The sequence below is a fragment of the Ranitomeya variabilis genome, chromosome 1 (assembly GCF_051348905.1).
Source record: "Ranitomeya variabilis isolate aRanVar5 chromosome 1, aRanVar5.hap1, whole genome shotgun sequence".
Lineage (NCBI taxonomy): Eukaryota > Metazoa > Chordata > Amphibia > Anura > Dendrobatidae > Ranitomeya > Ranitomeya variabilis.
The window spans coordinates 104,315,116-104,341,610 of record NC_135232.1 but is presented as its reverse complement, the minus strand read 5'-3'; positions in this window follow the sequence as shown (position 1 = coordinate 104,341,610).

The window sequence follows — 26,495 nt, the reverse complement described above, 5'->3', positions numbered from 1 at the left end:
GTGGGAGTCGCTATATAACCTTGCTCCTCTGTCAGTTTCTTGCCGGTCAACAATGTAATCAGAAGCCTTCTGTGCTTGTTCCTGCTACTAGACAACTCCCAGCTAAGTTGGACTTTTGTCCTTGTGTGTTTTTGCATTTTGTTCCTGTTCACAGCTGCTGTTTCGTTACTGTGTCTGGAAAGCTCTTGTGATCGGAAATTGCCACTCTGGTGTTATGAGTTAATGCTAGAGTCTTAAAGGAATTTCTGGATGGTGTTTTGATAGGGTTTTCTGCTGACCATGAAAGTGTCCTTTCTGTCTTCCTGCTATCTAGAAAGCGGACCTCGATTTTGCTAAACCTATTTTCATACTACGTTTGTCATTTCATCTAAAATCACCGCCAATATATGTGGGGGCCTCTGTCTGCCTTTTGGGAAAATTTCTCTAGAGGTGAGCCAGGACTGTCTTTTCCTCTGCTAGGATTAGGTAGTTCTCCGGCTGGCGCTGGGCATCTAGGGTTAAAAAACGTAGGCATGCTACCCGGCCACTTCTAGTTGTGCGGCAGGTTTAGTTCATGGTCAGTATAGTTTCCATCTTCCAAGAGCTAGTTCTCATATATGCTGGGCTATGTTCTCTCGCCATTGAGAATCATGACAATATTGTGTCTGACAGAGGTTCCCAGTTTGTTTCTAGGTTTTGGCAGACCTTTTGTGCTAGGATGGGCATTGATTTGTCTTTTTCTTCGGCGTTCCATCCTCAGACAAATGGCCAAACTGAGCAAACTAATCAGACCTTGGAAACCTATTTGAGATGCTTTGTGTCTGCTGATCAGGATGATTGGGTGGCTTTCTTGCCGTTGGCCGAGTTTGCCCTTAATAATCGGGCTAGTTCGGCTACTTTGGTTTCGCCTTTCTTTTGTAATTTTGGTTTTCATCCTCGTTTTTCTTCGGGGCAGGTTGAGCCTTCTGATTGTCCTGGTGTGGATTCTGTGGTGGACAGGATACAGCAGATTTGGACTCATGTGGTAGACAATTTGACGTTGTCTCAGGAAAAGGCTCAACGTTTTGCTAACAGCCGTCGGTGTGTTGGTCCCCGGCTTCGGGTGGGGGATTTAGTCTGGTTATCTTCTCGTCATGTTCCTATGAAGGTTTCTTCCCCTAAGTTCAAACCTCGGTTTATTGGTCCTTATAAGATTTCTGAGATTATCAATCCGGTATCTTTTCGTTTGGCCCTTCCAGCCTCTTTTGCCATCCATAATGTTTTCCATAGATCTTTGTTGCGGAGATATGTGGTGCTCGTTGTTCCCTCTGTGGATCCTCCTGCCCCGGTGTTGGTTGATGGGGAGTTGGAATATGTGGTGGAGAAAATTTTGGATTCTCGTTTTTCGAGGTGGAGGCTTCAGTATCTTGTCAAGTGGAAGGGTTATGGCCATGAGGATAATTCTTGAGTTGTTGCCTCCGATGTCCATGCCACCGATTTGGTTTGTGCCTTTCACTTGGCTCGTCCTGATCGGCCTGGGGGCTCTGGTGTGGGTTCGGTGACCCCTCCTCAAGGGGGGGGGGGTACTGTTGTGAATTCCGCTCTTGGGCTCCCTCCGGTGGTTGTAAGTGGCACTTTTGTGAGTTCTGCTCTTGGGCTCCCTCCGGTGGATTTAAGTGGAACTGCTGCTCCTTGGATTTAGCAGTCAGCAGCTGCTTCCACTGATCGTCTATTCTGGCTCGGCTATTTATCCTGGCTCTATCCTTCAGCTAGTGCCAGTTGTCAATGGTTCCTGCTTGGATTCACATCTCTCTTGGATTTCCCTGATATTCTGACCAGTTCAGCAAAGATAAGTCCTTGCTTTGTTCTTTTGCTTTCCACTTGTTGTGGACTTAATCGTTCAGCACATTCTATGTTTTTTTTCTAGTCCAGCTTGTCAGTATGGATTTATTCAGTTAAGCTGGAAGCTCTGGGAAGCAGATTTACCCTCCGCACCTTTAGTCAGGTGTGGAGATTTTTGTAAACTCTGTGGTGGATTTTTCTAGTTTTTAATACTGACCGCACAGCATTCTGTCCTGTTCTTTCTATCTAGCTAGATTGGCCTCCTTTGCTACATCCTAGTTTCATTCTGTGTATGTCATTTCCCTCTCCACTCACAGTCAACATTTGTGGGGGCTGCCTGTCCTTTGGCAATTTTCTCTGAGGCAAGATAGCTTTCCTGTTTCTATCTTTAGGGGTAGTTAGTCCTCCGGCTGTGACGAGGTGTCTAGGGAGTGACAGGAACATCCCATGGCTACTTCTAGTGTTGTGTTAAGCTCAGGAACTGCGGTCAGTACAGGTACCACCTCCTCCAGAGCACGTCCCATGTTGCTCCTAAACCACCAGTTCATAACACAGATCCCAGTTTAAATCCCTGCAGTAAAAGGTATGGGTGTGTCAGGTATAATGTCAATGTGAGACTGGTGTTTGGGGAGTGCAGAGCAGGAGGCACTATGGAGTGCTAGCTGTGGGTGAAGCGACACAAGCAAGTGGAGCCGAACAGCCAAGGCAGCTGAAAGGTCTGGCACCCACAGCGTACACAGTAGTGCAGACGCACACGGCAAGCGGTCAAAGGAGGACTGGTGTGTTTAGTGCTTGCAAACAGGAGGATATGGTTCCTGGCTGCGATCTGAAGGATAACTGTTATGATCCGGTGACTTTGGAGCCGCATGAACTTTCTCTGGAGTAGGTGGAAACTGTACTGACCGCAAAACCTGAACTAACATTGCAACTAGAAGTAGCCGTGGGGTGTGCCTAACAAACCCTAGACACCTCGACACAGCCGGAGGACTAAATACCCCTATAGATAGAAATAGGAATACTACCTTGCCTCAGAGCAGAACTGTTATGATCTGGTGGCCTAGGAGCAGCATGGACAAGCTCTGGAGTAGGTGGCCTCTATACTGACCACAGACCCTGAACTTAACACCGCAACTATAAGTAGCCGTGGGATGTTCCTGTCACTCCCTCGACACCTCATCACAGCCGGAGGACTAATTACCCCTAAAGAAAGAAACAGGAAAACTATCTTGCCTCAGAGAAAATCCCCAAAGGAAAGACAGCCCCCCACAAATATTGACTGTGAGAGGAGAGGGAAATTACAAACGCAGACTGAAAACAGAATTTAGCAAAGGAGGCCACGCTACCTAGAAAGAAAAGACAGGACAGAGTACTGTGCGGTCAGTATTAAAATACTACAAAAATCCACCACAGAGAATACAAAAATCTCCACACCTAACTAAAGACATGGAGGGTAACTCTGCGACTCCAGAGCTTCCAGCTTGGCTGAATAAATCCTTACACAGACAAAGCTGGACAAGAAAAAATATAGCAATTCACTGAACTATAAAGTCCACCGCATGTGGACTGCAAAAACAAAGCCAGGACTTATCTTTGATGATTTGGACAATCCAGCAGGAGAAACCAAGCAGAGATGTGAATCCTCCAGAAAAACAATGGACAACTGGCACTCCCTAAAGGGTGAAGCCAGACTAAATAGCCCCGTCCAAAGTGGAAGCACCTGATGACTGCTGTGAAGGACAAACAGCAGCACTACCACTTATAACCACCGGAGGGAGCCCAAGAGCAGAACCCACAACAGAATTCACAACACAGAACCCCAAAGGATAGGCAGCCCCCCACGAATATTGACTGTGAGTAGGAGAGGAAAGACACACGCAGGCAGAAAACAGGATTCAGCAAAAGAGGCCACTCTAGCTAAATAGGGAAAGATAGGACAGAATACTAAGCGGTCAGTATTAAAACCCTTCCAAAAATATCCACAGCAGATAATACAAAAAGTTCCACAATCTAACTAAAGACATGGAATGCATATCTGCCACTCCAGAGAATCCAACAAGACTGAGAAAATACTGACACAATCTAAGCTGGACAAAAAACACTGAATAGCACAGAATTATTAAGCACACAGCATGTGTGCCACAGAAACAAAACCAGACACTTATCTTTGCTGATTTGGCAGAAGGCAGAAGGAACCAAACCAGGACCAAAACCTTCCAACAACCATGGACAACTGGCAAAGACTAATAAATCCTGCACGCCTAAATACCCCAGTCAGAACTGCAATCAGCAGATACACCTGACCAGGACTGCAACTCAGGGGCAAATGCATTACCACCTACAACCACCAGAGGGAGCCCAAAAGCAGAATTCACAACAGTACCCCCCCCCTTGAGGAGGGGTCACCGAACCCTCACCAGAGCCCCCAGGCCGATCAGGACGAGCCAGATGAAAAGCATGAACCAAATCAGCAGCATGGACATCAGAGGCAAAAACCCAAGAATTATCCTCCTGGCCATAACCCTTCCATTTGACAAGATACTGAAGTCTCCGCCTCGAAAAACAAGAATCCAAAATCTTCTCAACCACATACTCCAACTCCCCATCAACCAACACAGGGGCCGGAGGATCAACAGAGGGATCAACGAGTACCACATATTTCCGCAATAAAGATCTATGGAAGACATTATGGATAGCAAAAGAGGCCGGAAGCGCCAATCGAAAAGACACCGGATTAATAATCCCAGAAATCCTATAAGGACCAATAAACCGAGGCTTAAACTTAGGAGAAGAAACCTTCATAGGAACATGACGGGAAGACAACCAGACCAGATCCCCAACCTGAAGCCGGGAACCAACACACCGACGACGGTTAGCAAAACGTTGAGCCTCCTCCTGAGACAACACCAAATTGTCCACCACATGAGCCCAAATCTGCTGCAACCTGTCAACCACCGAATCCACACCAGGACAGTCAGAAGGCTCAACCTGCCCAGAAGAAAAACGAGGATGAAAACTAAAATTACAAAAAAAAGGTGAAACCAAAGTAGCCGAACTAGCCCGATTATTAAGGGCAAACTCGGCCAATGGCAAAAAGGCCACCCAATCATCCTGATCAGCAGACACAAAGCATCTCAAATAAGTCTCCAAGGTCTGATTAGTTCGCTCGGTTTGGCCATTTGTCTGAGGATGAAATGCAGAGGAAAAAGATAAATCAATGCCTAGCCTAGCACAAAAGGCCCGCCAAAACCTAGAAACAAACTGGGAACTTCTGTCAGACACAATATTCTACGGAATACCATGCAAACGAACCACATGCTGAAAAAACAACGAAACTAAATCTGAAGAGGAAGGCAATTTAGGCAAAGGCACCAAATGAACCATCTTAGAAAACCGGTCACAAACAACCCAGATAACCGACATCCTCTGGGAAACCGGAAGATCAGAAATAAAATCCATAGAAATATGCGTCCAGGGCCTCTCAGGGATGGGCAATGACAAAAGCAACCCACTAGCACGGGAACAACAAGGCTTGGCCCGCGCACAAGTCCCACAGGACTGCACAAAAGAACGCACATCACGTGATAAAGAAGGCTACCAAAAGGACCTACCAACCAGGTCTCTGGTACCAAAAATACCAGGATGACCAGCCAACACAGAACAGTGAACCTCAGAAATCACTCTACTAGTCCATCTGTCAGGAACAAACAGTTTCCCCACTGGACAACGATCAGGTCTGTCAGCCTGAAATTCCTGAAAAACCTGTCATAAATCAGGGGAAATAGCAGAAAGAACCACCCCTTCTTTCAAAATGCCGACCGGTTCAAGGACCTCAGGAGAATCAGGCAAAAAAACTCCTAGAAAGGGCATCAGCCTTAATATTCTTGGAAACCGGAAGGTATGAGACCACAAAATCAAAACGGGAAAAAAACAAGGACCATCGAGCCTGTCTAGGATTCAGCCGCTTGGCAGACTCGAGGTTAATCAAATTCTTATGATCGGTCAAGACCACAATACGGTGCTTAGCTCCCTCAAGCCAATGTCGCCACTCCTCAAATGCCCACTTCATAGCCAACAACTCCCGATTGCCGACATCATAATTTCGTTCAGCAGGCGAAAATTTACGGGAAAAGAATGCACATGGTTTCGTCAAGGAACCAACATGATCCCTCTGGGACAAAACGGCCCCTGCGCCAATCTCAGAAGCGTCAATCTCAACCTGAAACGGAAGGGAAACATCCGGTTGGCGCAATACCGGAGCAGAAGTAAATCGACGTTTAAGCTCCTGAAAGGCAGAAACAGCCGCAGAGGACCAATTCGCCACATCAGCGCCTTTTTTCGTCAAATCGGTCAAGGGTTTAACCACGCTGGAAAAGTTAGCAATGAAACGCCGATAAAAATTTGCAAAACCCAAAAATTTCTGAAGGCTCTTTACGGACGTGGGTTGAATCCAATCATGAATGGCCTGAACCTTAACCGGATCCATCTCAATAGATGAAGGAGAAAAAATAAAACCCAAAAAAGAAACCTTCTGCACCCCAAAGAGACACTTAGACCCCTTCACAAACAAAGCATTGTCACGAAGGATCTGAAATACCATCCTGACCTGTTCCACATGAGACTCCCAATCATCAGAAAAAATCAAAATATCGTCCAAATATACAATCAAGAATTTATCAATATAAGTCCGGAAGATATCATGCATGAAAGATTGAAAAACAGATGGAGCATTAGTGAGCCCGAACGGCATCACAAGGTATTCAAAATGGCCTTCGGGCGTATTGAACGCAGTTTTCCATTCATCACCCTGCTTAATACGAACAAGATTATACGCCCCCCGAAGGTCAATCTTCGTAAACCAACTAGCCCCCTTAATCCTAGCAAACAAATCGGAAAGCAAAGGTAAAGGGTATTGAAACTTGACCGTGATCTTATTCAAGAGGCGATAATCAATACAGGGTCTCAAGGAGCCATCCTTCTTAGCAACAAAAAAAAATCCCGCTCCCATCGGTGAAGAAGATGGCCGAATATGCCCTTTCTCCAAAGACTCCTTAACATAACTCCGCATAGCGGTATGTTCAGGCACAGACAGGTTGAAGAGTCGGCCCTTAGGAAACTTACAGCCTGGAATCACATCAATAGCACAATCACAGTCCCTGTGCGGTGGAAGAGAACTGGACTTGGGCTCATCGAATACATCCTGAAATCAGACAAAAACGCTGGAATTTCGGAAGAGGAAGAAGAGGAGATGGACATTAACGGAACATCATTATGAACCCCCTGACAACCCCAACTAGTCACAGACATAGACTTCCAATCCAACACAGGATTATGTCCCTGCAACCATGGAAAACCCAACGCAATAGCATCATGTAAATTATGCAATACCAGAAATCGACAATCTTCCTGATGGGCTGGCGCCATGCGCATGGTCACCTGTGTCCAAAGTGGGGCTTATTTTTAGCCAAAGGTGTAGCATCAATGCCCCTTAAAGGAATAAGGTTCTGCAAGGGCTGCAAGGGGAAACCACAACGCCTGGCAAACTCAAGGTCCATTAAGTTCAAAGCGGCACCTGAATCCACAAACGCCAAGACAGAAAATGATGACAATGAGCAGATCAAGGACACCGATAACAGAAATTTAGGTTGTACAGTACTGATGGTAAATGAACTAGCAATCCTCTTTGTCCGTTTAGGGCAGACTGAAATGACATGAGAAGCGTCGCCACAATAATAACACAACCTATTCTGACGTCTGAGTCCTTGTCGTTCTGTCCTAGACAGAATCCTATCACACTGCATTGGCTCAGGACTCTGCTCTGAGGACAACGCCACAGCGCACACAGTTCTGCGCTCCCGCAAGCGCCGATCGATCTGAATGGCCAAAGACATAGAATCACTCAGACCGACAGGCGTGGGAAACCCCACCATAACATCTTTAACGGATTCAGAAAGACCCTTTCTGAAAATTGCAGCCAAAGCATCATCATTCCATTTAGTCAACACAGACCATTTTCTAAATTTCTGACAATACAATTCTGCCGCCTCTTGACCCTGAGATAGGGCCAACAAGGTCTTCTCCGCTTGATCCACAGAATTAGGTTCATCATATAATAGTCCTAAAGCCTGAAAAAAGGAATCTACATTAAGCAAAGCCAGATTCCCAGATTCCAGGGAAAATGCCCAATCCTGTGGATCACCACGCAGCAGGGAAATGACGATTTTAACCTGCTGAATAGAATCCCCAGAGGATCGAGGTCTCAAAGCAAAAAACAGTTTACAGTTGTTTTTAAAACTCAAAAATTTGGACCTGTCACCAAAAAACAAATCAGGAGTAGGAATCTTCAGCTCTAAAACAGGAGTCTGAACAATATAATCAGAAATTCCCTGTACCCTAGCAGCAAGCTGGTCTACACGAGAAGCTAATTCCTGAACATCCATGCTAACACAAGACTCCTTAGCCACCCAGAGAAAAAGAGGGAAGAAAAGGCAAAGCAAACTGCAAAAAAAAAATGACTCAACACCTTTCTTCCCTTCTTCTGAGATGCATTTAACTCATAGTGGGCCAGTTGTACTGTTATGATCCGGTGACTTTGGAGCCGCATGAACTTTCTCTGGAGTAGGTGGAAACTGTACTGACCGCAAAACCTGAACTAACACCGCAACTAGAAGTAGCCGTGGGGTGTGCCTAACAAACCCTAGACACCTCGACACAGCCGGAGGACTAAATACCCCTATAGATAGAAATAGGAATACTACCTTGCCTCAGAGCAGAACCCAAAAGGATAGGCAGCCCCCCACGAATATTGACTGTGAGTAGGAGAGGAAAGACACACGCAGGCAGAAAACAGGATTCAGCAAAAGAGGCCACTCTAGCTAAATAGGGAAAGATAGGACAGAATTCTAAGCGGTCAGTATTAAAACCCTTCCAAAAATATCCACAGCAGATAATACATAAAGTTCCGCAATCTAACTAAAGACATGGAATGTATATCTGCCACTCCAGAGAATCCAACAAGACTGAGAAAATACTGACACAATCTAAGCTGGACAAAAAACACTGAATAGCACAGAATTATTAAGCACACAGCATGTGTGCCACAGAAACAAAACCAGACACTTATCTTTGCTTATTTGGCAGAAGGAACCAAACCAGGACCAAAACCTCCCAACAACCATGGACAACTGGCAAGGACTAATGAATCCTGCATGCCTAAATACCCCAGTCAGAACTGCAATCAGCAGATACACCTGACCAGGACTGCAACTCAGGGGCAAATGCATTACCACCTACAACCACCGGAGGGAGCCCAAAAGCAGAATTCACAACAGATATCATGGACTGTGTTGTGCTGTGAGTAGTGTTGAGCATTCCGATACCGCAAGTATCGGGTATCGGCCGATATTCGCGGTATCGGAATTCCGATACCAAGTTCCGATACTTTCAGTATATCGGACACCGGAATCGAAAGTTCCCAAAATTCAAAGAGCCTGAATTCAGCCAATGAGGAATCATTAGAAGTGTGGGCACATCCTGTTCTGCATGTTAGGCATGTAACTACTGGCATGGCTGTGATTGGCTGCTGAAATGATGTCATGATGCACTATAAAAGTCGCCGCCGCCATTTTGGGTGCACTCTGCTGTGAATTCAGTTAGGGACAGGATGCTGTGTTCTGACTGAGGGATAGTTTTGAGATAGTGATTTGCTTCATTGTGCTTTACCCAAGCTAATTTAGCAACCGCTGTGTGAGAACCTTGTTTTTGCCTTGCAGCGCTGTTCACGGCTGTCTGCAAGGTGTCTGTATGTGAGTGCAGCTCACTCTGTAGTCTGGTCTGCAGCCACCGCTGGTTGTGGTCAGCTCAGGGTGCGTCACTGCCTCATACCGTTCCATTGTCCGTTTCTCAATTAGTGCAGCCTGCTGCACATTTTTTTCAAATGTATCCTATTAGTGGGTTTCCATCCGTATCCTGCTAGATTGTGGAAAAACACTATATAGGATTTCATAGAGGAGCTTTTTTTGACCTTGCAGCGCCGTTCACGGCTGTCTGCACGGTCTCTGTGTCTTTGAATGCCTTTAATGTTTCCTCCACCTCCCTCAATACATCCTACATTATTCTTAGTTGTTTTCCTTCATGTAGAATTAACCTACAAGGAAAGAAAGGGTTTATTTTAATTCCGATATTTTTGTCCCATTGACTTGCATTGGTATTGGGTATCGGTATCGGCGATATCCGATATTTTTTGGATATCGGCCGATTTAATCCGATACCGATACTTCTGGATATCGGAAGGTATCGCTCAACACTAGCTGTGAGTAAAGGACACTAACACGGCGGTGCAGTCACCTACGGCAACTGGTCAAAGGAGGTCCAGGGTGTTTAGTGACTGTAGCCTAAAGGATGCTGTGTAAGGGCTGTCCCACACGTCCAGATAATTCCGGTACCGGAAAAAATCGGTACCGGAGTTATCCGTGTCTGTGTGCCCGTGAGCTCACGTAGGCCATACGTGCGGTACACGTGTGCCGCCCGTGTGCCGAGTGGGTACCACACGGAGCGTGCAGGAGACAGCGCTAAAGTTTAGCGCTGTCCCCTGCATCGTGCTGAAGCCGCGATTCATATCTTCTGTGCAGCAGCGTTTGCTGCATAGAAGATATGAATAATAGTGTTTAAAAGAAAGATCTATCTGTCCGCCGCCCCCCCACCCCCTGTGCGCCCCCCCCGCTGTTCTGAAAATACTCACCCGCTTCCCTCGTTGGCTGTCGCGGCTTCCTGTCCTGCCTTCCTGCCTTCTACTGTATGCGGTCACGTGGGGCCGCTCATTTACAGTCATGAATAGGCGGCTCCACCCCTATGGGAGGTGGAGCCACATATTCATGACTCTAATCGGCGGCCCCACGTGACCGCATACAGTAGAAGGGGCGGCCAGCACAGAACACTGCGAGGGAGGCGGGTGAGTATTTTCAGAACAGCGGGGGGGCGCACAGGGGGTGGGAGGGCGGCAGACAGATAGATCTTTCTTTTAAACACTATTATTCATATCTTCTATGCAGCAAACGCTGCTGCATAGAAGATATGAATGGCGGCTTCAGCACCATGTGGGGGGGACAGCGCTTACTGTAGCGCTGTCTCCTGCACGCCACACGGAGACTGTCCGTGTGAGGTACGTGTTTTACACGGACCCACTGACTTTAATGGGTCCGTGTAATACGTGCGCTCCCACGAACACTGACATGTCTCCGTGTTTGGCACACGGAGACACGGTCCGCAAAAAATCAATGACATCTGCATTGATTTTAATGTGTCTACGTGTGTCAGTGGCTCCGGTACGTGAGGAAACTGTCACCTCACGTACCGGAGCCACTGACGTGTGAAACCGGCCTAATATGTAGTGCTGTGAAATGGACACTAATGTATGGACTTGTATGTAAATTGGACTTTTAATGTCATGAAGTAACGCATTAAAGTGATTTTGTGTTAGAACTTTGTGGGTCATTGCCTCCTCACTGCATAAGTGTGCTACCGCGGCACTACTATATATATATATATATATATATATATAGACTACTTTTTATTTTTTTTGTATAAACCCCTATATATATATATCGTATTTATACATTTTTAATAAAATTTTTGAAGAGAAAAGCAATGAAAACATACTGATACACATTTTAATCCCATTTAAGACGTTTTCCATTTCTTCTGCCTTCAAGAAGAGGTCTGGAATGACTTTGAAATGCATGGACTAAAAAACCATAAATAAAAATTCCAGTTTTAAATACTCCACGATCTGGATCTTCATTCTTTAGCAGCAGTGTGGATAAACCACATTTGTATCCTTTTTTTATCTCTAAATATCAGCATAAAACATTAAACAATATACATCACCGTACAGTCACCTTTATTTATATTGTCCTAGAGTGAATAATAGTGCCGTACAATAATTAAATTATATTGGTTAATATTAATCACCAACATTTTCATACAATGACTTACTAGTACCATTATACTGCAGCTTAATTATACCATCACACATCAAACACCATTAAATGAAGCAAAACTGTGGATAAGGCTACGTTCACATTTGCGTTGTGCGCCGCAGCGTCGGCGCCGCAGCGCACAACGCAAACAAAAACGCGGCAAAACGCACGCTAAAACGCTGCGTTTTGCGCCGCATGCGTCGTTTTTGCCCGCAAGTTGGACGCAAAAAAAATGCAACTTGAAGCGTTTCTTGCGTCCAACGCTTGCGGCCATGCGGCGCAAAACGCAGCACAACGCATGTCCATGCGCCCCCATGTTAAGTATAGGGGCGCATGACGCATGCGGCGCCGCTGCGGCGCCCGACGCTGCGGCGCTGACCGCAAATGTGAACGTAGCCTAACTTGGTGGGAAACAGGAGCCCAAAACAACAAAACACTCAGCAGGGGCACAGAAACCTTCTGGCTGTCCAGAATGTTCCTGATCCCCTGCAATGTGTTTCATTGTTTTCTTCTCCTGGTTCGCAGCACTGATGTCCAAATCTTTGTCTCATTAAGTGATCCAATGTGCAGAACACAATAAGGTGAGCCTCCTTATACTAACATATGCTTGAATACTGCCATGTATTTAAGCTTAGTAAACTGATGTTGCATCATTCTTTTTAGAGGGTACCCCGGTCCAAGCTATTGCCTCCTATAATGGCTAAATAATTCCACCATACTGTAAAAAAATAATACTACCATACTGTGAAAACATAATACCACCACAGTGTGAATCCCTAATTTTGCTTCCCTGTAGGTTGTATTCAGCTGCATCCATTAAGCAAGCAGTTACAGAAAACTAATGTATTTCCTAATCTGGTTGCAATTATATATGTTGTGTAGTGTGAATGTGATACCTTACCGATTGCTGTCACTTCCCGTTCAGCGCACCACTCCAAGATTCTTCTGAACCATGTGAATGTAATCCAGATTAGCAGGCTCACATAACCTTTTATATGTGGACCAAAAGTCGCTATGAGAACGTGAATGTGGGTCTCATAGACTTACTGTTCAGTGGAAAACTAGTCCACATAGAAAACAGTGTGGGCTGGCTAGTCTGGACTGCTGATTGGAGTCACATGGTTCAGAAGGTGATTGGAACACAGATGAGAATGAGAGAAAATTGTGATCAGTAAATAATTAAATGTATCCAATCTACGCAACATACATAATGTGGGGGTTAGGTGGGCACCTTGGTCCGCTAGCCGAGACCGCATGGACCAGGGATTGTCCCGCTGAATGCCCGCTCTCCAGTGAGGCAATGCTTTATTGAACCACAAAACAGGCTGATAACAGGTAGAACAGTCCCAGCAAAATACCCAAAGATGATGCACAGTCCAGAGTCTTACCCTTCCGCTAACTGGGATAAGGGTAGCTGTTACTTCAGAGCTTCCAGGGTCAACAACCCCACCTGTGGCATGGACACAGAGAGGAGGCAACGACAAGTGTAGAAAGATGACAGTCATTCAGATACAAGAGCCAGTTGACCGGAGGGTCACAACCTGACTTCATCTTCCTGGGTTGATTACCCCACCTGTGGCATGCACACAGAGAGGAGGTAATGACAAGCTTAGGAAGATGACAGTCCATTGAGGTACAAGGCCAGTTGACCTGAGGGTCACAACCTGGTTTCTCCAAACATCTCCATGGAGCCAAGTTTTCTCCAAAGATATCCATGGTTCGGAGATGGTCAATGTAGCAGATCTGTTGTCTTCCAACCAGGGCCAAAGTTCCCTATGTTGCCATTCTGTAGAATAATAAATCTGTGTCCCTCATGTTGGAGCCATGATGTTTTGGCTGCTGTCCTGTCTCTGGATGTCTTGATGTCTTGGTTGAATCTCTGTCTCTCTCTCTGTAGAGGCATGTAACCACTTTTTATAATTAACAAGTGTCCTTCATTCAGTATTTACATAAAGGGTAACAATGGAGATGAGATCAAGTAGCATTATTTGATTTTTTAATCTATTTGCATAGTTTTCCTCCTCTGTTTTAGAAGTCAGCAAATTATCTGGCCTAGACAATGTATAATTAGCATATCTGTAAACATCACTAATAGTGATGAGCGAGCATGCTCGTTACTCGAGTTTCTCCAAGCATGCTCGGGTGGTCTCTGAGTATTTTGGCGTGCTCGGAGATTTAGTTTATGTCAATGCAGCTGCATGATTTGTGGCTGCTAGACAGCTTGACTACATGTGGGGATTGCCTAACAAACAGGCAATCCCCACATGTATTCAAGCTGTCTAGCAGCCGCAAATCATGCAGCTGTGTCAAAATGAACTAAATCTCTGAGGATGCCAAAATACTCAGAGATCACTGGAGCATGTTCAGAGAAACTCGAGTAATGAGCATACTCATTCATCGCTAATCACTAACCATCAAGGATAAGAGTACAATATGCTACATTGAATGCCAACTTACAAGTCAACATTACAGGCTTACACAAGAAAAAGTCTGTTCTCTTGACCAACCAGAAAGAAATGCATACATTCAAAGGTCAACAAATAGATAACAGTCTATTCTTTCTGGCTTGCTAAAAACAGTGTGGCAATGCTTTATTGAACCACAAAACAGGCAGATAACACGTAGAACAGTCCCAGCAAAATACTCCAAGATGGTGCACATTCCAGAGTCTTACCCTTCCATTAACTTGCCAGCATAAGGGTAGCTGTTACTTCAAAGCTTCCAGGGTCAACTACCCCACCTGTGGCACGTACACAGAGAGGAGGTTACGACAAGCTTAGGAAGATGACAGTCCATTGAGGTACAAGGCCAGTAGACCTGAGGGTCACGACCTGGCTTCTCCGAACATCTCCATGGAGCCAGGCGACCGGCGGGTCCCAATCCTGGCTTTCTCCAAAGGTATCCATGGTTCGGCAATGGTCAGTGGAGCAGATCTGTATTCTTCCAACCGGGCCAAACTCCCCTAGGTTGGCATCCTGTAGTAGAATAATAAATATGTGTCCCTCGTGATGGAGCCATGATGTATTGGCTGCTGTCCTGTCTGTGGAGGTCTTGATGTCTTGGCTGAATCTCGTGTCTCTCTCTCTGTAAAGGCATGTAACCTCTTTACATAATTAACAAGTGTCCTTCATTCAGTATTTACATAAAGGGTAAGAATTGATATGAGATCAAGTAGCATTATTTGATTATTTAATCTATTGTCATAGTTTTTCCTCCTCTGTTTTAGAAGTCAGCAAATTATTTGGCAAATGTATAATTAGCATATCAATAAACATCACTAACCATCAAGAATAAGAGTACATCATGTTACAAAAAATGCCAACTTGCAAGTCAATATTACAGGCTTACACAAGAAAAAGTCTGTTTTCTTGATCAACCAGAAAGAAACGCATACATTCAAAAAGTCAACAGATAGATAACAGTCTATTCTTTCTGGCTTGCTAAAAATAGTCGTCTGGTTAGTTAAAGGGAGGGTGCCGTGATTTTAGTTTTTGTATTAATAATTATTGATTATACAATCAATTATTTTTAATACAAAAGTAAATGTACCTCTTTCATACTTTTTTATTTATTCACTTTTACATTCACCACTGGAGGCCGCCATTTTCATTAGTGTGGGTGTAAGTGTCTGGGCACGACACTTGCACACCTCACTTACGGCAGCCATGTACATAGGAGACTGCAGTCGGGCCCCGACCGCATCTCTTTCATTGAGGCCGCTCCTCCTGCCTCTCAGCTGTGACTTGGCCACGCCCACTGAGCTGCCACGTCACAGCTGTGAGAGGAGATCGCGGCCATTTTGTTTATTTCCCTCTGCCATCGCACACACAGCTCAGTGCGTGCGATGGCAGAAGGTGCTGCTGGGAGAAGCTGCTGCCGAGGATCCAGGGTAAGTATCTGCAGCGAGGAGCTGTGATTGCAGCCTGTACTTAGTATTACATTACAGGCTGCAATCACTGCCGACCTGTTCAGAGCACAGCAGGGAGATCGTCCCACTGCTCTTCCCTGAACATGACTCGGCACTTCCTGGTAGAGGAAAGAAGGTAAGTACAGCGTTTTTATTTTCTTATGCATCTACCACTGCTACCAGCCCCTATATAGCACCTAGCACTGCTGCCTGCCTCTGTATACCACTGCCTGCCTGCCTCTGTATACCACTGCCTGCCTCTGTATACCACTGCCTGCCTCTGTATACCACTGCCTGCCTCTGTATACCACTGCCTGACTGCCTCTGTATACCACTGCCTGCCTCTGTATACCACTGCCTGCCTCTGTATACCACTGCCTGCCTCTGTATACCACTGCCTGCCTGCCTCTGTATACCACTGCCTGCCTGCCTCTGTATACCACTGCCTGCCTCTGTATACCACTGTCTGCCTGCCTCTGTATACCACTGTCTGCCTGCCTCTGTATACCACTGTCTGCCTGCCTCTGTATACCACTGTCTGCCTGCCTCTGTATACCACTGCCTGCCTCTGTATACCACTGCCTGCCTCTGTATACCACTGCCTGCCTGCCTCTGTATACCACTGCCTGCCTCTGTATACCACTGCCTGCCTGCCTCTGTATACCACTGCCTGCCTGCCTCTGTATACCACTGCCTGCCTGCCTCTGTATACCACTGTCTGCCTGCCTCTGTATACCACTGTCTGCCTCTGTATACCACTGCCTGCCTCTGTATACCACTGCCTGCCTCTGTATACCACTGCCTGCCTCTGTATACCACTGCCTGCCTGCCTCTGTATACCACTGCCTGCCTCTGTATACCACTGCCTGCCTCTGTATACCACTGCCTGCCTCTGTATACCACTGCCTGCCTCTGTATACCACTGCCTGCCTGCCTCTGTATACCACAGTCTGCCTGCCTCTGTATACCACAGTCTGCCTGCCTCTGTATACCACTGTCTGCCTGCCTCTGTATACCACTGTCTGCCTGCCTCTGTATACCACTGTCTGCCTGCCTCTGTATACCACTGTCTGCCTGCCTCTGTATACCACTGTCTGCCTGCCTCTGTATACCACAGTCTGCCTGCCTCTGTATACCACTGTCTGCCTGCCTCTGTATACCACTGTCTGCCTGCCTCTGTATACCACTGTCTGCCTGCCTCTGTATACCACTGTCTGCCTGCCTCTGTATACCACTGTCTGCCTCTATATACACCTACCACTGCTACCTCTGTCCTGGGTAGCTAATCCTGTCCCGTGTACTGTGTCCTCAGCAGTCAGTATCACACAGGACAGGATTAGATACACGGCTCAGCAGTCGGTATCACACAGGACAGGATTAGATACACGGCTCAGCCGTCGGTATCACACAGGACAGGATTAGATACACGGCTCAGCAGTCAGTATCTAATCCTCTCCTATGCACTCCTCTCCCCCCCGCGTGTCTTTCCTCAATGTGGTTTATTATTTTTGTTGTGGGAGATGAGGGAGTCGAGGATTATGCATTCGGTATGGTTTAAAAAAGATTAATAAAGGACTTTATTCTGGCCGAGTCTTTATTTACAATACAACTATAGGATTAGTAATGAATGGGTGCCTTATAGACGCCTCTCCATTACTAAGCCGTGGGCTTGATGTCACCGGACAATATGGAGGTGACATTAACCCCACAAATATGAACCCCACTTGCTACCGCTACAGGGCAAGTGGAAATTGCCAGGCAAAGCGCCAGAAAAGGCGCATGTAAAAGGCGGCTGAGAGCTGATGTTTTTAGCCTGGGGGGGGGGACAGTATCCATGGCCCCTTCCTAGGCTATTAATGTCAGCCCGCAGCTGTCTGCATAATATTTGATGGTTATTAATTATAGGGGGCCCCACGTCTTTTTTTGGGGGGTGTCCCCCATTTTAATAGCCAGTAAAGGCTGCAAGTACAGTTGGGAGCGTGTGAGTGTGAGCACACCCTCCCACCCACAGACCAGTACACTGCTCTCCTGAAATACTGTGCTCCTGTCACCCTGCTCCTTCCACCATACGTCTCTCACCTCCCTAGAGCAGCACAATACCATATGGATCACGTATAATGCCGCTATATATATATATATATATATATATATATATATATATATATCTCACATAATACTCCCATAAAGACCACACATTATGCCAGGATATTATAATATATATATATAATATCACACATTATGCCGCCAAGTATTGTGTGATCTATGTGACGGTATTATATGAGATCTATATGGCAATATTATGTTTGATCAGTGTTGTGGAATGATGTAAAAACTATATGACGGTGGTATATGAGAACTATATTGTGGGATTATGTGTGATCTATGTGGAAGTACTAGGTGAGAATTATATGGCGGTATTATGTGTGATCTATATGGTGGCATTATGTGAGAACATTATGGCGGTATTATGTGAGAACTCTATGGCAGTATTATCTTCAGAAAGCGGACCCATTCTATGGTGTTCTGGCTGAGCACCTGCACGTGGGTCTGGGGTAATAGAGGGGGCAGCATGACCTCCAGTTAGGTGCAGTCAGGGCTGGTGAGGCAGCTGAAGAGAGGGGTCTCATTTTTATCGTTACTATAAGGCTACATTTCCTTCCCAGCATCACCCCGGACTGCGCCTGTCGTCTCGCTTTCACACATCGCCAGGACAGGATGGAGAAGACAGGATCTGAGGAGGGGAATGGGGTCTGCATGCAAAGTCTGGATCAGAACAGGCCATCAATCTGCAGAAATGTTTCCTGGATTTCTGTGGAGCAGACGGTCCATCCATGTGTATAAAAGACAGCGCTCTATGTGCATACAATCCCTGGCTGCTCCGCGCACTGAACATGGTGCCCCTCCATAGACCAACACACTGCTCTCCTGAAATACTCTGTGCTGCTGTCACCCTGCTCCCTCCACCACATATCTCCCAGAATCCTTGCTGCCTGCCATCCTCGGTGACTGTCTACTTGTCAGTATAAGGCTGCCGTCACACATTCATTATTTGGTCAGTATTTTACCTCAGTATTTGTAAGCCAAAACCAGGAGTGGGTGATAAATGCAGAAGTGGTGCATATGCTTCTATTATACTTCTCCTCTAATTGTTCCACTCCTGGTTTTGGCTTACAAATACTGAGGTAAAATACTGACCAAATACTGCTAGTGTGACGGCAGCCTTACTCTGCAGTCACCAACAAAATGGCTGCTCACTGGGTTCCTGAATATCATCCTCTTATCCCTTAGCAGACACCTAGAAGGGAAGGAGAGGAGACATCACACAGGTCAGCAGACTCCGCCCATAATTACTGCAGTGCAGTAATGTGAGCTAGTTGTACACTAGGTTTTTCTGAAATTTCAGCAGCTGCTCCCCCTAGTGTTTAAAAGTGGAAATTCCAAAACTTTTCAAATTATTTTTCATATTTTACTAAATTATAAACAAATGAAAATATTTTTTAAGAAAATTTAAACATTAATTCTTTACATTTTTACAATTGCTGTAAAAAATTTTTTTTTTATGGCACCTTCCCTTTAAGATACAATGCTGTGTCTCCACACATATTTATAAGGGATTAGAGAGTAACATTTTTTGCTGGGGGTGCTTCTTTAACCTCATTATACTCCATGTCTTATCATTAAGTCATGGTGTGTGTGGTATGGGCATATGATGTGGCATTAGAAGCAGAGCCTGTTCCCCACAAGCAGATAGTTGCTTTGTTATACAATCAGCATCTATCTATAACAGCAGTAATGGAGCTATCTTTGATTGTTGTTGTTAACCCCTAGAATGCCATTGTCAAACACTGACAGCAGCATTTAAAGGGAACCTGCCACCAGGTTTGACAGATATGAGATACAGCCACCACCTTTCAGTCCTGATACACAGGCCATAGTGAAGTCCTACAGCGCGCATGTGCCTGAGCTCTTTGGCCTTTCTCGGCACCTGCGCACTGCAGTACTTTGCTCTGCCTTCTTCAGGACAGACTAGTACTCAGGACAGTGATGTCGGGGAGACTGTGTGGATGACGTAGCAACACGTCATCCACATGAAGCAAGAAAGAGGACGTAAGAAGATGGGAGGTGCCAGACCAAGACCAGCGACACCCTTCTGACCGGACCGCCTTGTAGGTGAGTATAATAAAAGGTCTTTTTCTTGTCTTGCAGGTCAGGTTGGAGACTTATATATAGAATTATAGAATTCTGTATATCAGGCCTGAAAGATGGTGGCTGTATCTCATATCGGTCAAACTTGGTGACAGGTTCACTTTAAGCTGCAAAATCCTATCCAGGCCCACTGTTCAGGGTGCCCATCACCATCCCAAGATGGGAAGGCATGGGATTGAAAAAAGTGAAAAAAATATTTTTAAAAGTATATATAAAAAAAATTAAAATCACCCACCGTGACCTGACGAAGACGGATCGTATCCTTCGAAACGCGTTGGATTGGATAATCCTCATACGCGCCCCCTCACTAGCAGTGTGACGTCACACTACTCGCCACTACTCGCCATTTTAAAGGCTTCTTCTATATACAATGTATTGCCCTCATGCATAACTCCGAAGTGCAATTGTAGGAAAACACAACAGCGCAGGTGATAAATCACTATTTGCGTATTCAAATTAACCTTGTTTGAAAACTGTCATCAAAAGAAAAAACTGAAACTGACAAAACTGCCATTTTTTTGTCACTATCCTACCTACAATAATGCAATAAAAAGCAATCAAGATGTAGTATGTGCCCCAAAATGTTACTAGTAAAATCTAACTCTCGGCATGCAAAAACAAAAGCCCTCATATAGTTTAATTTATGGAAAAGTACAAAAAAAATATGCGTCTCAGAAAATGGGGACACAAAGCTAATTTTTTTCCACTAAGTTTAGAATTGTTTTAACCCAACGAAATAGTAAATAAAAAAACCTGCATGTTTGGCATCACCGCAACTGTACTGACTTGGAAAATCATGTTTCCAGGTCATTTTTACAGCACAATTAGGTTTTAAAGGGCCACTGTCACCCCCTCCTCCAGCCGTTATAAACTAAAAGAGCCACCTTGGGCAGCAGTAATGCTGCAGTCTAACAAGGTGGCTCTTTTAGTTTTTGATTCATTTATTACCTCAATAAAGCGTTTTAAAAATTGGCCACAAATACCAGATATTGTACCTGGAGGCGGTCCGAATCGTCCTCTATGAATCTCCCAACGGCCGTCACTCTTCTCTTCAGGGGCGACGGTCGCCGCCCCCTTTGCGCTGTTGCTTCTTAAATCCGGCGCCTGCGCTGTGCGTGCCTGCCTGGGGCAGGCGCAGTCTTCATTGTCAGTCACAGCTCAGACGCAGGGTGCCTGACTGCGCCTGTGCGGGCAGTGCGGCCACCCTGTTCCTGAATCCCCGCCCCGCACTGTGTTATTCATTATGCACAGTGCGGGGCTGGGGTTCCTGGGCATGTGCACTGCGCTTGTCAGACGCTCCCCCGGTCCCCCGCCTTCCAGCGTTGTTCTTTGTGGCTGTTCAAAACGTCGGCAATGAAACCTGTATATTCCGGCAATGCTGGAAGGCGGGGGACTGGGGGAGCGTCTGACAAGCGCAGTGCGCATGCCCAGGAACCCCAGCCCCGCACTGTGCATAATGAATAACACAGTGCGGGGCGGGGATTCAGGAACAGGGTGGCCGCACTGCCCGCACAGGCGCAGTCAGGCACCCTGCGTCTGAGCTGTGACTGACAATGAAGACGGCGCCTGCCCAAGGCAGGCACGCACAGCGCAGGCGCCGGATTTAAGAAGCAACAGCGCGAAGGGGGCGGCGACCATCGCCCCTGAAGAGAAGAGTGACGGCAGTTGGGAGATTGATAGAGGACGATTCGGACCGCCTCCAGGTACAATATCTGGTATTTGTGGCCAATTTTTAAAATGCTTTATTGAGGTAATAAATGAATCAAAAACTAAAAGAGCCACCTTGCTAGACTGCAGCATTACTGCTGCCCAAGGTGGCTCTTTTAGTTTATAACGGCTGGAGGGGGTGACAGTGGCCCTTTAATGAATATGGTGACCATATGTTACCATTTTACCTTACAATATTGTACATTTTTCATTGGAACCTGACGTGTTTTAAAAGGACGACTTTAATCTGTCACTTTATGCGTGAGTTATTAATTATGGAAAGGTGACAGAGGGACAAAAAGGGTAATAACCCATCAATTAAAATTATTAAAATGAAGCCAAATGGTTATTTTAGTAAATATGAAAAAAATCTTTAGAAATATAAATCTAAGTATTAAATTCTCGGAAAGAATGTTCCTGTAAACAGCGAGCACAAACCTTTTAGACACAACCTCAATGCTTTTTCCTCGGTCCGTGGCTGAAAACACTCACAGATTCAATCTGCATGTTAAAACAGGTACTGTGTAAACCATTCCAAAAGGCTTTTAGATGCACTTACAATTTTAATATAAAGTATACACAAATTAAAGCTGGCTTTTAAGGATATTTACATATTCAGTAATGGTGCATTGAGAAAAATTGAAGGTGCATTATTGCAATTTCACATAGAGACAGATTAGGGGCATGATGTACAAAGTAAGTAAAGCTCACTAAAGTGACACTTTGTTAGACCGCTAATGAGTGATAAATGCAATAACATTATTACCTGACAAATAAATTACCACTGTTATTGTTGCTGCCCTAATTAAATGAATGGGAATTATACATAAGATAAATGCATACGATGGCGGCGAGTATACGAGGCATGTGCACTCTTATGTTAGGCTGAATTAAAGCTTGATTTAGAGTAGGGAAGGTGTGAGCCATGAAGATTTGCATCTTGCATTTAATGATATTATATGAAATGGGTCAGAAGGGCTTATTAATTTGTGCTAAAAGGGAGAAATGAGAGAGAAATGTCAGAATATTTAGGGCTTGTTCACACTTTGCAGATTTTGCTGCGGATTTTTCCGCAGCGGATTTGGAAAAATCGCAGTGCAAAACCGCTGCGGTTTTCACTGCGGATTTTCCTGCGGTTTCTTCTGCGGATTCCTCTGCGGGTTTTCAACAGCACTTTCCTATTGGTGCTAGTTGAAAACCGCTGCGGAATCCGCAGAAAGAAGTGACATGCTCCTTCTTTTTTTCCGCAGCAATTCCGCGCGTTTTTTTCTGGGATTTTCCGCAATGTGGGCACAGCGGTTTTGGTTTTCCATAGGGTAACATTGTACTGTACCCTGCATGGAAAACTGCTGCGGATCCGCAGCGTCAAAACCGCTGCGGATCCGCAGCAAAAACCGCAAAGTGTGAACATAGCCTTAGAGTTGTAGGAAAACATGTTGCAGCCAATTAAAGGGCAAGATTGCAAAAAAAAAGGTATTGAAGATGAGACAAGGGACTTTATGGATAGAAAATTGTGTCATCAGGAAAGGTCCCTTTTAGATTATATTATTATACAGGTTCTTTAACAGGGTTGTCCGGACTTGGGGTACAAGTTTGTAGATTCTCTGACTGCAAACTTGTGAATCCTCACAGCGTGCGCACTGCAAGCTATCAGGATTCTCCAGTGTCAACACCGGGATCAGCAGGCGCATGACCGCAAGTGTATGATTTCCAGCCTCATCTTCTGGACAACTCTCCACTGACATGCGATTATGAATCTCTCCTGATGAACCCATATGTGTGGGGGAAACGCGTCGAGAGTCTTTTTCCTAATGTGAGGAGTCTTTGGAGTATGACCCTCAGCCACCTTTATACAGTACCACATGTCAGCAGATAAGTATAGATATATTATCGAGACGTCTATAGCGTTGGGACGATTGTGTCCCTATTTGTTGTCTTAAACTACATATTTTCTGTAAGCTTTCTATGTGGTGGCTGTGGTGTGCAATTACATCTATTGGATCATATATGTTACATTATCGTCTGAGCACCATATAATCCCGATGCTGTGTCTTGGGGATGATGATACAGTTTATACCATTATGTTTGCTATAGTACCAAGATACCCATTATCTGTGTGTCCGCATATTGAGTATCTGTATGTGCATTGGGTATGGCTGGCAAAGATTGAAGATACTATCCTCATTCTCCTCTACATCTATATACTGTGACCTCTTGTTGGTCTTGTATATCTATCTTTAGAGCATATATTATTTAAATACATCACTGTATACACTGGCCCTCTGTTTCTGACTAATTTCTTATAGTATGTGCAGCGCCCCAGAGTCCTGGTCGTTGCAGTACTGTGGCTCCGCCACTATGGGGAGCTATGGTGCGTCCGATGGCACTGAAGGAGTTCATCTGATCAGGTATCACAGACACCAATACATTTCACAGCCGGGCCTCCGGGGGGAGCTAAGGGTGCTATTCATTAGGCCACTCCCCACCATAGTGGGTAAACTGGGGGTCAGGCAGGAAGTTAGATCAGAAAGCTGACTGGGTTGCAACCAGGCAACACCTTGTGGCAGAGGGTGTTGTAGGGGAAGATACAGTAGGGTCTCTGTCAGGGGTGGGATCCTGACAGAGGCTTGGCAACGAGAACGAACGTAACGGGACCGTGCCTGCTCCGGGTAGCGGCGGTGCCCAAGAAAGGATTAGAAGAGAGATAGATTGTGCTGAGTGAGAAATGGGATCACGCAAAGGAGAAATACCAGTAGGAGTCGTGCTGTAAGACCGAAGCAACATCCTACTGAGGCGCAATACCGGTGGCCGGAACGCCGAGGGAGTAGAACAACATTCAGCTTCAAGCAATACTCCAAACAGCGGCAGGACAGTCAGTCTCAGGTGGGCTGTCTAACTCAAATCACCTATGAAGTCTTGGGAGGCAATTGTGGGAGAGGGGCGTCTCTAGGGTCCCGGAAGAACTCCAGGCCTACCCGTCAAACGGGTGCCGTTCCTACCCGAACCTCAGGGAGGGACAGAGGATTAGCAGAACATCATCTAGTCGAGTTGTGAGGGAACATCAGAAACAGACACAACAGTTGTGGGGTACTTTCCGTAAGCACAGCAGGGAAGGACTACAACACATAGCGCTAGGGGGAAGGCACAGATTTCCTCCTGTGAAGAGAACTCTGGAAGTGTCATTGGACCGGCCGGACTTGCGCAGCCTGGTGAGCCGTATTCTGGATTGAGGACCCAGAGATCTTCAGTAAAGAGGTAAAGAGACTGCAACCTGGTGTCCTCATTATTTATCGCGACCTGCACCCCACAACTGCACCGTTACAACACCACTTATTGCACCGGACGTCCCCCACTGACAGACAGGGCCACGGACCGGGTCTAGCCACCGTGACAACCCCAGGACTGAGACTCAGAGGCCCGGCTCCGGGTACCCCTCGGCCCTGCGGCGGTGTGGGGGCGCTCCAACTTGGCGTCACGAACAGGATCTACTTAAGCCTGAAGAATCAGGTCATGTGTGCCTTGGAACTGTGATTTACTGTGCTTGGACTGTACTTTATTGCAAAGACTGTGTGCTGCGCCACTTGCCACCAAAACCGCCGCCATTGCAGCGCTGAGGAGAGGCGCAGGAGAGGAAGAGGGGCGTGGAGTGGGCGTAGACAAACTGGAGAGCGCGAAGGACAATGGCCGCCCAGTCTAAATATTTCTGCACGGTGAGGACGTGTCCGTCAGCGGCAGAGATCCGCCTCCTAATCCTCAATGGAGGGCGAAGACCGAGAAAATGACACCGCCCACGAAGGAGAGAGCGGGAAAGAGACCCGGAAGCGACCCACGTGGAGGACGCCATGGCCAGCAGCTCTGAACCCGACAGTGGGGTTGAAGTGGAAATCTCCCCCGACTACCCGGATGAGCACAGCAGCCCGTCTTCCGTGGACAACACCAGATTCCTGAGGGCCGAGATGGAGGACTTATTCAACCAACTTCTCCAACTGAATGTGGGGGTCCAGGCTCCGTGCTTAGTGGTACCGGCAGAGAGTTCCCAGACATCGGAGACCTCACCGGAGGAACCAGCGGGACCTGTCGCGGAAAGTGAACTCGCACCGGTTGGTGAGTCCGCCGATCCTGCCCCGCTAGCAGAGGGTGTGTTAGTGGGCCCCGTTGCAGCGCCCCCTTCCCCTGGGACTCATAAGCTCCAACGTCTGTTGCCCTGGGAGGAAGCTACGGGCATGGAACATCGTATGAAGGCCCCGATCACACCAATCACCCTGTCCTGCGAGGCCCGTGCGGAGCGCACGGTATACCGCTGGGTGAACCCAGGGTCTGACCTCATGGGATTCCCCGGGGTGCAGACACGAGAAGGGGAGATGGTGCAGGCCCTGAGCTGGGAGGCATATCAGGCCCAGCTGGAGCAGCGGTGGAAGGAGGAGCACCAGGCCGGGATGGAGGCGTACCATCAGAAAGACCTAGCAGTTAAGGACCGGGCCCGCAAGGACCCCACCGCTCACCAGGCCCCGCGCAGGCAGGGCATCGTCACCACCTTTAAGCTCCGAGGAGGCTGGGGCTTTATTAAAGAACCGGGGCTATACGCGGAGGTCTTTGTTAACCGCCGGGACGTGGAGTCGCACCTCAGAGAGGGTCACCCCGATCGAGACCTCTACCCGGGGGACAGCGTCACCTATACCAGGCATTTTGGGGAGAAGGGGTGGTTTGCTTTGAACGTCCACAAGGAGAAACCGTCCCCTGTAGCCAAAGTGCCGCCTTGTGGCCGACCCGTGACCACTACCCAGACCACCGTGGTCACCCCCACCGGTACACTAGTGAAGACCATGACCTGCAGTATTGCCACCACCACCACTGTAGTGGCCAAGGAGGCGCCTCCTCGAGTGACCGGTGTTCCTGCTGTG